Consider the following 16,444-nt stretch of genomic DNA (forward strand, 5'->3'; position numbering starts at 1 on the left):
CACAACTCAAATTACCTTACACAAACCTGACCACTAATTTAATGCAGCAACTCACCAGACCTCATCTGGTCTGAACACAGCTACCTCAGAGGAACCTGACACGAAAGGAGCTGGAACTCTGCCCTGACTACCGCGCAAGAATCTCCTAGGCATCTGCAATATAAATGTAAAATATTCTGCAAGGGTGAGCAATTGCTTGCTCAGCAGTACCACTATGAATAACAAATAAAATGTTCAAAGCAAAGCATTTATAGGAACAGAATTCATATCTTGCCAGAAACGTGTAAAACAAGTATAAACTGGATATCAAAACTAGCATGCTCTGTAAAACAAGATCAACAGTCGTGTGCTATGCATAAAAACCATAGTTCAATTTTAGCATGCTATTTCCATTTTTAAACCTTCCGTTCCATTACAGGAACCATAAAACCATCTGTCCCGTTACGGGGACTCAAAATCATTTGTTCCGTTACGGGAACCACAACATCATCTATCTCAAACACGTTGATTTGTTAAACAATTTCAAAACTGAATCAATCAAATCTATTGGACGTTCAATGGGTGAAGATAGCTGATCAGTCTACCCTCACCGGACAGCGACTAGTGGCCATCCAGAAATAGAATGCGTTCCAGAACTTGGGAAAAGACTAGCTAGGTCTTTCCCCCACGCTGGACTAATCGGTTAAACAGAATGCCCAACCCAATTAGCCACTTATGCAACCACATGCTGGGCCGTTACCGAATAACGGGCCTCTTACGCAACTCCAATAGATCAACTGGATTCCCTTTTTGCCTCTTTCCAAAATTCCACGACATAGGTGGATCAAAACAGTCTCTTTATCCAGTTTCCAAAATCACTATCACCTATCTCTTTTTAAAATCATTCTATCACAGCATACTCTTCAAAACTCTTTTCATTTAAATCATGTTTTCGAGATAGGTGTTTTCAGAAGTTACTTTTCCCCCAAAGCATAATTTTAAACAACATTTTCAAATACATGGGATACGTAACTTAAAACGTTTCTGTTCCATTACGAGATTAAAACATTAGCTATTCACATATACTGAACCATAAAAAAAATGGTCCGGGGTACTTTCCTTGCAGAGCATTACCACTATCTCTGATTGACCTTGAACCGATTCGGGACACTTGGCTTTATCGCTTTACTATTTGACTATCCTGGATCCGACTTCAATGCTCAGGTCCTTCGCTTAGGAATCTCGCTGCGCTTGTCGACTGATCACTAGGTTATCTTAGTCCAACATCCACTTTCAGGTTCCCGACTATAGCCGGAAATCCGAGAAATGACGGCAACTCAGGCGGAGAATCAGCGAAGAAACACGAAAAATAGAGAAGAGAGAAATTCAGGGAAGAAATGAAATAAAGAACAGAGATGAGAGAGGCTGCAGAGATGAATTTGAGGGAGTAAAAATGACAGGGGAGATAGATGAGATTGTTCATACTTATCCCCTGTATTTTCTTTTTATTTCTCTGCTGAAAACCCAACAATGTGATACGTGTCTTTCCCTTTCCGAAAGCTCAAATTTTATCTCGCACTTTGCATTTTAATAGACAAGCTTACGGTAATACTAACTCGAAAACTTATCAAATAAATTTTAAAATTTTATAAATATCCCGGAATTAATAAAACATAAATTTCGTAACTTTTAAATAAATTTTGAAATGCGACTTATACCCGCTTTTAACTAATAAACGAATCGACGCGCGAGTGAAACTAACTCCGAAAAATTCCTAAAATAATTTTAAAATTCTCAGAATAATACGAACTTAATAAAATAGTAATTTTCATAATTTTTTGAAGATTTCCATAATTAAATATGGATTTTACCATTAAACACACTCAGAAAATCATTTAAAAATAAATAATTAATGAAATATTGATTTCTCAATTTTAGAAAGTCTCAAAAATAATTATTGTAATTACAAAATTATAAAACCAATTTTAGAAATCATCCAAATATTTATGGAAATAAATCTGTAATTAAATCCATTTTTTTAAAGTGGAACAGAACAATACCACTCACTATTTATTACACAAATAATCCCTATACATCCACAGTCACACATAAAAAATAGTAACACACAATACACTGCTTACACTACCAATACACATATTTTATTTATTAATTATTTAACAATTACATATTTAAATAATAAAATATACGAGTCGTTATATTCTTCCCCCCTTAAAAAGATTCTGTCCTCAGAATCTGATCTAACTGAACAATTGAGGATATTTGTCAAGAATATCTGACCCTAACTTTCAGGTAGACTCTTCGACTCAAGGATTTATTCAAAACATACTCACTACTGACATAAATTCATTACTAAGGACTCGCTCTTAATGATCGAGAATTTGGATCGATCATTCCACGCAGAGTAATTTGGATAAGAGCCCATTGGCTCTTAATCAATTGCTTGATTCCGAATCAGATACATATCACCTTACTATTGATATGCAAGACACATTATATATATATACTGTAACTGCAGCGGCTACGACAACTCAGGAGCAACTTTACCTGAATTTATCAATACCTCGAATGGTTCAACACAGCTAGGACTCTACTTGTCCCTTCTATTTAAACTTAACCAATCTCTCCCAGGATGAAACTTTTGCATGTACCACGATCCTAATTCTATATATTCATATTCTTTCGATGCAAATCCGCTTTCTCTCTTTGCATATCCCGAGTTGTTTCAACTCTTTCCTGAGTACACCACCACACTCTTGATGTACTAAATTAATCCAGGACTTAACAATATCTCTACTCCCACTTTCTCTCAATAGAGGGAGGACTCATGCTTATGTCCACACAACACTTCGCAAAGTAGTATTCTCTTACTAACAGGGTAACTATTATCATAGAAAACTTAATTCATAATAGGGTATTATCGCAGTTCACTTTTTAAACCCATCATATATATATTCTCCACATATCTTATGTTAGTCCGAATCATCTTCTCACTTTGATCCTCTGTCTAAGGATGATAAGTAATATTGATTTTCAATTTAATTTCCAACATTCAAACACTCTTAACTCATTTCCAGCAATTTAGGCTAGAAAGTAACCTCATATATTCACTTCTTCTCATCTTCAGGTATTTAAACTTCACATTCCACTCTATTCTCATTCTTTCATTAACTCCTCAGTGATCTTAATCACATTCAATCATTTCCTTCCGTGCAGGGCATCTGTTATTACACCGACTTTGCTTAGGTGATCTTTGATGAAACGATCGGAACCCCTTGTTTATCTCAGCTAGAATTCATTCTGGAAAAATTTAACGTATAGTTTCTTCCCTTCTAATCTTCATAGGGAAATCCTTGAGCGTTCGACACAGACTTTCTTAATCTTTAAATAGCTGAGGTTGTTATCAATAAATATAATTCGCTTATCCAAGTACTTCTTATACACCATGTTCCTTAATTCTTTATAGACAGCTAATACACTTGTTACTCCACGTACCATCACCAGAACTTACAATGCTCATAATTCGTTCTAATCGCAATCTTTGATACGTCCTCAAGCTGGATCTTAAGTCTAGGGGTTATTTATTCTTATTCGTCATTTTATTAAACTCCCGATAATCATTACACAACCTCATAATTCCATCCTCTTTCCTAGCAACATCACCGGTGCATCTCAGGGGTCTCTATCTAGTATACTCACTTCCCTTCCACTCACTTTCACAATCATCACACTAGTTATTTCATTCCACTGACCTCTAGAGACTCCAGGGTATTTATTTATTACTCCAACTTTCTCTTCTTTGTATCCTTACATATGGTGGATTTACATTAATCTGTAGTTTACTAACTTCTTTCCTCGCACGATTGGAAGAACTCTTTATTTTGCTTCTGCCTCCAGAGACTTATCTTGCTATTGGTTTCTGTACACTTTACACTTTGCTTCTTCTAAAAACCACTCCTTACCTTACTACAGGACAACCAACTCGATCCTAAAATCACATCAAACCCCTCTAGCTCGGAGGGTTCCAGATCAACTGCAACTACGTCCACACTTGAAACATTACACATTTCTTCTGTGATAAACTTTATCTCCGAAATATATCTTAGTCCTATTTCGGCCAAACCGATTCTCAAATCTATGACTGGATTCTCCCTTGGTCTGCCTTGTCCCTAACACCTTCTGACTTTCTTTCTCTTATCACTTTCTTCATTAACAGTCAACCTCCGGTCACCTTCCATTACTAGGGCGACCTAAACCATAGAGGAGTATGTCTTGAGTTGCAATGCCACCACTCCTCTGTGAATTTCAGGCTTCAACCCTTGTTGGAACCTCCTTACTTTCTGTATTTTCGTACTTACATACTCAGGAACTAATCGGGCCAATTCTGTAAATTTGGCCTCATATTCCAACCCACTTCTTTCACCGTGCTTCAGTTCTAGAAACTTAATTTTCATTTGACTCCGAACACAATCTAGGGAATACCTTCCCAAAAACAACTCAGTAAACCTAGCCCATGAAACAGGGTCTTCTAACGCTTTAGTTGTCTCCCACCAGTGATTCGCTTTATTCTTCAAGAAATAACTTACATAATCGATCTTAAGATTACCACTTACTTGCACGAGATTGAAAATACCCTCCATTTCTTTTAACCATGCTTCCGCAGCTTCTGGATTAGGTTCACCTTGAACTCAGGAGAGCTAACGTTCTGAAAAGATTTGAAATAAAAACTTGGGTTCACTCCTTATTGTTGCTACTGCAACAGTGGTTAACTCTGCTGAACCTGTTAGATTAACTGCATCTGTTGTTGCTACTGCTGGCGCAACAAATCTAGAATTTCATTTATAGTTGGACCCCTTGCAAAAATACTACTATTTTCATTAGACTGGGTAACTTTCTTAGGTGGCATCTTCCTGGAATATATAAATGAGTTTTATTCAAAACATTGCAAAATGTTTAACAAAAGATATCACCGTTTAAAACGGTGCACCTGTATCAGGAAAATGCTGCCCAATAAAATACCTGTGTCTTTAATATCGGGGCCCATTTAGCAAAGAAATCTAGATTAATAGCACTAGCAATCACAGTAACAATGACAGTAGCAGAATCAACAATAGTTCAGGGAACTAAAATACAAAGAAACCAAATACCATAGCATAGCTCCTCGATTCAACAACAACTAACCAACTTTCCGCCACTACTTAATTATCACATTAACACCACTCAGATATACTACGAGACATATCTGGCTATATTAACCACCGATTACCTAGAGCAAGCTGGTAAATCAAGTCAACTTAAAGAACACTAAACTCTTTCAGGCACCCTAATCCGAAATTCAATCAACCTTTTCTCCAGGGATGATTTCTTATCACCCTCAAATGATCCATCAATGAGTTACCTTTCTTGAGGCTACAACTCCATCCTTAGATCCTGAACTCTCACGGTTACCATTACTCTTAAATAATATCCTGCTATAAAGCTTTCCTTTTTCTGGTAGTTACTTTGACTTGCTTTCAATAACGAGGAACCCTCCAATCGCATAAATTCATTATCATAGAATGTTAAAGGAAATTTCAACTCAAGGAAATCAAATAAGAAGAAACTGTGAAGAAGACATAGGTATGACTGGGAGCAACCATACAAGTACATAAGATGGTCAGTCTTAGTACCGCACAGTTCATAATACATAACTTGGTGGCGTCCCACCAGACCCCTTTGTCACGTAGACAAATGGTCAATTCATATTCATTATTTTCCCCAATCAACCGATAGAATCAACGAAACAAGAAACAACATTTAGGCAAGAAATTCACAAATAGAAAAGAAAGAATCTAATTTGTAATGAGATCAACAGAACCCTAAGTAGCTTACTTCGGGTTCACAACTTTTTCACAGGAAAAGTAAGCAACTTATAGAATAAGAAACAATGATTCTGGAAATAAAAATGCACTTCGAGGAAGGAGTATAAGGGTTCAAAGATACCACCGACCGTTATGATCCACATTCACTATAAAACTTGACCGTCATAGCCGCCACCGACTATTATCATACTATTCAACTCACGAAGGTCACACAATCGGGCCAATAACATTCCTTGAGATAGAGAAGATAATATTTAGGAATGACGCTGGCGTCTTCTCGGCTGGCACAACAAGGGCCCGCTCAACGTTGAATCCTCACAACCAGACTCGTGTTCTCGAGGGAAAACTAGAAATCTCTATTAGACATTACTAATAATACCTATGTGAAGGAAACATACTCTAGGTTAGGGCAGTTCCAGTCAATCCCCAATAAACTATCAGGGTTACGTCTCCGAAACCCTTGACTAAACTCTTAGACTCGCTCCTCTGATTGAGTTGCTGACTTACATCTATATATAAACCTTTCTTCACTCTTTTTACTCCACTCTTAACCTAAATTAGGGACTCAAACCTGTGGCTCTGATACCAACTGTGACGGCCTCAACCCCGGGGTCAGGAGTTGACGTCACCAACAACAATTAATAACAATCAGTAATTCAGCCCAACTCATTAATAATACATATACTACGACCCCTTTACCAAGACCTTTTCCAGGTTTAAGTATGACTTAGGTTACTCAACTAACACAACTCAAATTACCTTACACAATCCTGACCACTAATTTAATGTCAGCAACTCACCAGACCTCATCTGGTCTGAACACAGCTACCTCAGAGGTTCCTGACACGAAAGGAGCTGGAACTCTACCCTGACTACCGCGCAAGAATCTCCTAGGCATCTGCAATATATATGTAAAATATTCTGCAAGGCTGAGCAATTGCTTGCTCAGTAATACCACTATGAATAACAAATAAAACGTTTAAAGTAAAGCAGTTATAGTAACAGAATTCATATCTTGCCAGAAACGTGTAAAATAAGTATAAACTGGATATCAAAACTAGCATGCTCTGTAAAACAAGATCAACAGTCGTGTGCTGTGCATACAAACCATAGTTCAATTTTAGCATGCTATTTCCATTTTCAAACCTTTCGTTCCATTACAAAAACCATAAAACCATCTGTCCCGTTACGGGGACTCAAAATCATTTGTTCCGTTACGGGAACCACAACATCATCTATCTCAAACACGTTAATTTGTTAAACAATTTCAAAACTGAATCAATCAAATCTATTGAACGTTCAACGGGTGAAGATAGCTGATCAGTCTACCCTCACCGGACAGCGATTAGCGCCCATCCAGAAATAGAATGCGTTCCGGAACTTGGGAAAAGACTAGCTATTTCTTTCCCCCACGCTGGACTAATCGGTTAAACAGAATGCCCAACCCAATTAGCCACTTACGCAACCACATGCTGGGCCGTTACCGAATAACGGGCCTCTTACGTAACTCCAATAGATCAACTGAATTCCCTTTTTGCCTCTTTCCAAAATTCCACGACATAGGTGGATCAAAACAGTCTCTTTATCCAGTTTCCAAAATCACTATAACCTATCTCTTTTTAAAATCATTCTATCACAGCATACTATTCAAAACTCTTTTCATTTAAATCATGTTTTAGAGATAGGTATTTTCAGAAGTTACTTTTCCCCCAAAACAAAATTTTAAACAATATTTTCAAATACAGGGGATACGTAACTTAAAACGTTTATGTTCCATTACGAGATTAAAACATTAGCTATTTACATATACTGAACCATAAAAGAATGGCCAGGGGTACTTGCCTTGCAGAGCGTTACCACTATCTCTGATTGACCTTGAACCCATTCGGGACACTCGGCTTTATCGCTTTACTATTTGACTATCCTGGATCTGATTTCAATGCTCAGGTCCTTCGCTTAGGAACCTCGTTGCGCTTGTCGACTGATCACTAGGTTATCTTAGTCCAACATCCACTTTTAGGTTCCCGACTATAATCGGAAATCCGAGAAACGACGGCAACTCAGGCGGAGAATCAGCAAAGAAACACGAAAAATAGAGAAGAGAGAAATTCAGGGAAGAAATGAATAAAGAACAGAGATGAGAGAGGCTGCAGAAATGAATTTGAGGGAGTAAAAATGACAGGGGAGATAGATGAGATTGTTCATACTTATCCCCTGTATTTTCTTTTTATTTCTCTGCTGAAAACCCAACAATGTGACATGTGTCTTTCCCTTTCCGAAAGCTCAATTTTTATCTCGCACTTTGCATTTTAATAGACAAGCTTACGGTAATATTAACCCGAAAACTTATCAAATAAATTTTAAAATTTTATAAATATCCCGGAATTAATAAAACATAAATTTCATAACTTTTAAATAAATTTTGAAATGCGACTTATACCCGCTTTTAACAAATAAACGAATCGACGCGCGAGTGAAACTAACTCCGAAAATTCCTAAAATAATTTTAAAATTCTCAGAATAATACGAACTTAATAAAATATAATTTTCATAATTTTTTGAAGATTTTTATAATTAAATATGGATTTTACCATTAAACACACTAAGAAAATCATTTAAAAATAAATAATTAATGAAATATTGATTTCTCAATTTTAGAAAGTCCCAAAAATAATTATTGTAATTACAAAATTATAAAACCAATTTTAGAAATCATCCAAATATTTATGGAAATAAATCTGCAGTTAAATCCATTTTTTTAAAGTGGAACAGAACAATACCACTCACTATTTATTACACAAATAATCCGTATACATCCACTGTCACACATAAAAAATAGTAACACACAATACACTGCCGACACTACCAATACACATATTTTATTTATTAATTATTTAACAATTACACATTTAAATAATAAAATATACGAGTCGTTATAGATTTGAAATATACACTCGGAGTCGCAACATTTGTATTTACGTCTTCTTCTAAATATTACAAGAAAAACGAACGTTTCTGACCATCTAATATATAAGGTTAGAAATAAACATCAACGGTCGAAAATAATTACATAACCAACCACAAACTCATCGAGTGATCGGTAAAAATCTGATTCGGTCGGATAAGAAAACTATAACGATCATTTATATCTCACTAATATGTATGATTGGGGAAGACGGAAGTTTTTATATCTTTATTTTGAACAGGTTTTTATCGATCGGAAACGTCCGCTTTTCTTGTAATAAAAAAAGTTAAAACATCAACAATCAAGATTTAAATATGCTTCTTTTCATTATTTATCTTCATTACTTACATTTTTAGTGACAATTTACATTTAAAACACTATATGTTGGTAATATTCAAGCACGCCTGTATGTTGGCATAAAAGATGGACATAAATATCGTTTAAGAAATAAATACTTTAATCAATATAAAGATTAAACAAAAGAAGAAGAAATGAAAATTAATGTATTTAGCTTTTCAATAATTTTGTGCTTTTTAAAGCACATCCATTCAGTTCCCACTTGCTATATCTTTGTTGCTTAAAGTTTTCTCCCTTCCTTATCCTCGCTCTCTCTTTCATATCTCTCCCCACAGTTGCATCTAAAATACACATTGAAATTGTTAAAACACTTCCACTGCAACTGATTTCATATAATATATATAGTATGTTTCTCGTATCTCCACATTTATAGCAAGAAAATTAGTGAGAAGAAGAGAGACCCACAAATTGATTAAACTACAAAAGTTCAAACACATCACCATTTTTCTCGCACTAGCCTATCTACCTAAAAAGACCGATCGATCGATCAAGAAAAACACACAAAGTGTGTGTTTGTTTGTTTGCTGCAATATCAATATATAAGTATATATATTGATTATGGAAGGAAGTGAAGGCCATCTTCATCGTCCAAACTTCCCATTTCAATTGCTTGAGAAGAAAGAAGACGAAGCATGTTCGAGCTCGGGCTACCCTCCAAATAATAATTCTCTTGCCCTAACTACCGATCCGAATCTCGGCCGATCTACTTCGAATCTCCAAGTAGTATCGGCCGAGCCATCGAAAAAGCAACCTCCCGAAACGCACCTCAACTAAAGATCGTCACACGAAAGTCGACGGCCGTGGTCGTCGAATCCGTATGCCTGCTTTATGCGCAGCTAGGGTTTTTCAGCTCACTCGAGAACTAGGTCATAAATCTGACGGCGAAACAATTGAGTGGCTTCTCCAACAAGCTGAACCAGCCGTTATAGCAGCTACTGGTACCGGTACAATTCCTGCCAATTTTACATCACTAAATATTTCGTTACGTAGCTCAGGTTCAAGCATGTCCGTACCGTCTCAGTTACGTTCGACATATTTTAATCCGAATTTCTCAATGCCGCAACGACGTAGTTTGTTTCCAGGTATCGGATTATCATCAGAAAACAACTCATCAAATCTTCTGAATTTTCAGTCTAATAGTCCAAACCCTAATAACATGTTCCAAACAAAGCATGAAACGACGACGTTAGACTTATCAGAGGAGAATTTAGGTCAAAAAAGGCGTACTGAGCAGGACATGTCACAAATGGGAACATATCTAATGCAGTCAAGCACGGGATCTTTGCCGTCGAGTCATAGCTCAGTTCCGGCTAATTTTTGGATGGTTGCGAATTCGGGTAATCAAGTAATGAGCGGTGACCCGGTTTGGACATTTCCAAGTGTTAATAACAGTGCTGCTGCTTTGTATAGAGGCACTGTTTCTAGTGGCTTACATTTTATGAATTTTCCTACTCCTGTCGCGCTCATGCCTAGTCAGCAACTTGGCGCTGTGAATATTAATAACAGTGCTGGTAGTGGTGGCAGTGGTGCTAATGGTGGCTTTAGCGAAGCACAGTTGAGTATGCTTGCCGGTTTAAGTCAGTACAGACCTATATTCGGGTCCGGTCTAACAGACCCTCAAGCGAGTGGCTCTCACTCGCATCATGGCTGTGGCGGTGGTGATGGTGGCGGAGATGATCGGCATGATGCAAATAGTCATCATGACCATTCTTAAGGTTGTCAGTTTGATTTGTAACACACGCGTGAGGTTTGATTTTCTCTAATCTGAGTTTCGTTTTATGTAATTCTTCATTTTCCGTTATCGATAATTTGTGAGTGTGATTTAATTATATATAAGGGCAGACATTTTTTTTGCGCCCTTTCTTAGGGTTTGGGATGAGATTATATAATACTTTATATAAATCTATTAATTGTATTGGTTTTGTAGTTAAAAAGTCCCATTTGGTCTCATATATCATCATGAATGCAGCAATCATACTTGTTTCCCGTTAAAGAATGACTTGATATACAAATTAAGCTATGTTTTTGCATGACGCTACTGATTAGTTCTTGTGTTTTAACCTAGTGCGCTCATCTGTGTTGTCCCTTTCTTGCTAGCGACCTCTACCTTAAGTTCTATTAGCGACAAATATGTGTATATATATATTGTATGTTCCATTGTGAATCCATTATTAAGAGGCAAGTTTAGTCCTACATAATCTACTGTCATAAGAAATTCTACACCCTAAAATATATACACATATCAAAACCAAACCAAATATATAACTTCCTGTTGAATAACATTTTCGACAATGGTATTATTGTACCGATCGACTTCATAAAAAAATGGAAGCTGGAGCGAAATATTAAATTAAGTTCTGATTTCTGTTAACTATCATTATACATAGAAAATTTTAGTATAAATTTTTAAAAAATATATAAATAATTTGTATACAATATATTGGGAATGGACCCACTACGAGTGTGCCAGCTTGGTTGAAAATTTATCAATTCAAGGTCACATGTCCGATTTCACTATAAAACACGAAAGTAAGTGGGATGACATGCTTGCGGAATATAAATACGCTAGCAATTCTCCGAACTAATGGAGATGACGCGAAAACTGTCCCGAATACCAATTCCGAATTAAAAAAAAAAATTGGAATGGAAAACAATGAGAGATGGGGGCAGGGAAATGGGACACTGGGGTCACAACCTTATCAGTCCAGGTGTTGGCTGAGTTGGGGAAGAGGCCCACAGGCAGGGGATCATTAGCAGCGTTTGCATAAACCAATGTTGTAAAATTCAATAATTTAACATAATACAACTGACAAACAGGTGAATCATTCCTCCTCAGCTCTCTTATTATTTTGATGATAATAACCACAAACAGCCAAGTCGATTTTACCCGCTCTCTGCACAAATTAAAGTTAGGGTGGTGGTGGGTGTTATTGACCCTACTGGGCCCTTGTCCTATTTGGACCGTCCATTATTTAAAATAATGTAGGCCCATGCAAATGGGCTCTCTTTGAATGATTAGTCTTCACTTGTCACTTCAGTAGAGAATTGTGTGGAGTTTTTGCATGACCCATGTTGTTGGTAACAATGTTTCCCATCAAGATTGCCTTTTTTTTAATTGCTGCCTACTGTTTTTCAACAATGCTTCATCCATTTAGATATACTAATTTAATATTCCTACACATATATTATATTATTTTTTTATTATTTTATTACTATTATGATACACTGTTTTGAACTGCTACTTTGTCAGGAAGATTAAATATACGGTGCTTTTGTATGTCATGCATGCCGTATCACCACAAATGATTTGCTTTTAAAGGCGTCTTAGATTTTCCCTAGAAAAATTATTGGAATAATTTAAACTAATTATATATTCAAGATTTATTCCCCAGTTCTTTTCAATTGTTTACGTTTGCGAGAGAGTGTCCGAAATTATGATATATAAAATGAGTAATTTTCTTGTAAATAAAAATTGAATGATTAAATTTGTATTCAAAAAAATATTTATAAACTTTTTTCACAAAAATATATTTTATATACATGATGAATACTCTCTCGTATAAATAATGGGAAAGGAGGGATTAATAATTTAGAGAGTGTAAGTTTTGTACAAATAGGCTCTTCGCAGTTCACACCCTTTCCTTGCTCAAAAGGTTGCGAGAAAACGTAAGTCGACTTATTTGTCAAAGATGCTATGTATTTTAGAACTATATTCCGATTCTAGAATTTGTATAAAATGAACAGCTTATGTGCTAATCAATTTCTGCTACACTAACAGTGACATTTTGCTCTCAATTATTTCCTAAAACAAATGTTAAATTTTATTTTTCTTTATTTTTTTGTAATTCTATAGTTGATTTATATGTTTCAACTAATTCTTACTTTTAAAAATTTAATAATATTTTCTCATAATCGATAAATTATAATCTCGTATCTCCGCCTAATATTAAATACTACCTCCATCTCACATTATGTGTCCGTATTAAATTGAATAAGTGACTTATAAGTGATAAGTAAATGAATACTTATAAGTGATATAAGTGTTTGAATAATTTTACTTATAAGTCAAAATTATTTTACTTAAATGAACTAAAATAAATAATTTTTAAATATAATTATCTTAATTAGTGAATTTGAAATTAGATTAACATTTTAAAACATGTTTTTTTAAACTAAAGTTAATAAAAAAATGAAAAATCAAAATAAGTTGAGAAAAAGTGCGTCTTTACTGATATTCAACTTATTAGCTTATAAGTTATAAATTCGACTTATAAGTTAGGTCGACAAACACTCCCCGATTAGCGTAATGTTTATAAGTTACAAACTGACTTATAAGCTCGTCCCAAACAGGCCATATGTGTCATGTTTTGACTAGTCCACATTCAAATTATTTAAATTTTGACCATAAATTATGCATAAAATATAATTAAATAATTTTTAGAACTAGTATCATTAGAAAATATATCTAATTCTCTTTCAAATGTATTTTTTATTTTTTATTTTTTAAAAATAATATATAAAATTGTCATAATTATCAGTCAAAATTTGGTTAATTTGACCATATATTAGTCAAAACAAGACCGATAATATGACACGGTGGGAGTATTTTTTCATATTTATGAGTAAGGCTGTAATAAATGATCAAGTCGATATTTTAAGACTATAATAATATTGTCTGATCAAATCGAACCGGGTATTCATTAATTCTAATTCAATTATTTTTTGAATGAGTCACCCATTTAGGTTAAATGAACTCAAATTTCTAACTGAACTCATTTAATTTAATAGACAAGATGAGTCTACTCGCAAGTTAAACAATGTGAGTTTACACGAGTCGAGTCCAGTTTGCTAAATGTAATGAGTTGAGTAAGAAAATGGAGAAACAAACGCATGAAATTTGTAAACTTGAAAAAATGTAGGTATCTCAAAATTTTAAATGAAATGAACAGTGCACGAGGACTCAGTTCCACGAATTTAGTATCGGGAGAAAGAAGTGGTTACAGAGCTATCAAGATGTTCCAATGTGTTTCGTATGTATACACACGGAGACACCAGCGTTAAATTACTCTCTGCTGTCAAGCTCAAGTGGTCCTGCTATTTCATTATTCAGTGAAGAGCTCCAGATTGGGATACTACGTACTTAACATCCATTACTATAACATGTGGTGCCACTTTAAGCACACACCAAATTCATTATAATTATTAAATCAGTCGCCATATATGATGTCACTAACTCACTTCAATACCATTCATAAGTATTTGTTGGTCCAGACCAGAGGACTGGAAATCTTGCACTCGTCACAGGCTCACACTTATCCTAAGATAATGCTAATGATAGTCGCGTGAATCGGATTTTGATACCATGTTAATCACCAATACAATTTTGAAAATCTAAGATGATAACAGAAACCTCTAAGAGGTCTAGTTCGTGGTTAATGAACTCCGTTATACACTACTATAAGCTGATCAAAGACAATTACACTGAGGTGAGGCCTATTTTATAGGGCTTTCCTCATGTAACCATTGTAAACATCTTATAAGGTTTTATAGCGACCGGTTCTTTAATATGTTATCGCAACTCGGACTGGCGAAAGACTCATATTCCACTCCCTGTCACCCCAATATTCTCATAATATATTATAATATATTATGGACACGAAAGGCGATTTATGCCCCAAAGATGAGGGCCCGTAATCCACTCTTTAACCCAAAAATGGGTTCTCGAATGAGTCAATTCGGTTGAACTTTTCTCTAACACCTTGAAATTTTAGAGTTATTAGTTCCTTAATAATAAAGAAGTGTACGTATACTTATAAATTTATCCACATGGGTACCAAAAATGGTCCCTGAATTGTAAGAATCTTGTACCCTATATATAGTTCAAAGATTAGACTATCCCCAAGATTCGTCTTTGTTATTTAATGTGTCAACAAACAAGTCGGCATTTCTGGGAACTAGATGCTTAAGAGTTAAGAATCTCCCGATTCCGCTAAACTTGGGGACATGAGCAATCAAAATAGAATGTTATTACATTTTTAATGATCTCTATATATAGTTGGGATTGGTTTTTTTGTAGGTAAAGGGGGAAATGAAGTAGTGATACATTACTAATTAAAACACTCCCATGTGCATTTCTTTCTCTGTCTTTCTGGCAATTGCAAGTTTGCAGGTAGTGGTAGTTAGTATACATTGTACAAAATGCATGTGTGTGTAGATACATTCATACAAATTACAATTGTGTGGCATACATGACAGTACCAGCTGCCCACTAGCTATGACATCTTCAGCACACATGTTTTTACTCATTCCTTGCCCCCCATGGTAGTTCTGAATGTAATAATTCAAATTCGAGGGATGGTCCGGGGCAAACGACTTATGTAACATACTATACCACGACTTCAGTAACATACCATACCGCGGTACCTGAAAATATGGAACCCATGCATTTCACACCAAACCTATTTTTTATGTATTGTGGAAAAAGATCGCGATATGATATAACATACGTTTGCTGTAAACCGGTACCATTCGGATATAAAAGAAGTCATATCTACAAACTCTACTAACAATGAGTTCTATATCCGGGACCAATTTCATTAAATTTGCATCTTGGTGAAATTTATGTTTTGTAGATTTGGCAAGTTTGTAGAGTTAGCAACTTAAATACGAGTCCACGGCTCTAGTCTGTATATGCATTAACTCTGCATCAATTATATCGGTTGACAATGAATCTTACTGTTGTTTGCCAATCATATTTCCCATGTTGTAACAGGCATGTAGCTAACGTGTTCCTTGTGACGCTTTTATAACAGTGTCATGTTAGGTTAAACAGCCTTGAAACAGTTATGATTCATGGACCTCGCAAATTTGTCCCCCCACCTTCATTTTCACCGGGGTGATCAAGAACGTGTTTTTTCGAGCATTTCTAAAATAAATTACAAAAATCAGGTGATTCGTATCGACCTAGTATAATGCTTAATTTTGGTTGATCTGGTTTTCTTGATCCTACGCTGGTCGCTATGATGAAGGATGTTTCCGGGACAAAAGTAGTAAAATGGGAGCGTATGCTGGTCGCCCGGGTCCATTTGCATCTGAATTTTGCCGGTTAAAATGTTGCTTTGATTGGTGCAGCTTTAGCCTTTGCTTTCTTTTTCAATTTTCCTCTGCTCAGTACTGTAATGTTGCCGGTGATTGATTGCATGTTTCAACTAATTTTAGACTATGATACTAGTACTGGAGCAGCAGCTGCCTGCAGTACTGAGCC

At 35.5% G+C, this 16,444-nt stretch overlaps 1 pseudogene; it reads left to right on the forward strand.

The window, feature by feature from the left end:
* The first annotated feature begins 9,382 nt into the window (after nucleotides 1–9,382).
* On the forward strand, nucleotides 9,383–11,114 carry LOC141717708 (transcription factor TCP15-like; annotated as a pseudogene).
* The last annotated feature ends 5,330 nt before the right edge of the window (nucleotides 11,115–16,444 follow it).

This window comes from Apium graveolens, chromosome 4, assembly GCF_009905375.1.
Source record: "Apium graveolens cultivar Ventura chromosome 4, ASM990537v1, whole genome shotgun sequence".
Classification (NCBI taxonomy): domain Eukaryota; kingdom Viridiplantae; phylum Streptophyta; class Magnoliopsida; order Apiales; family Apiaceae; genus Apium; species Apium graveolens.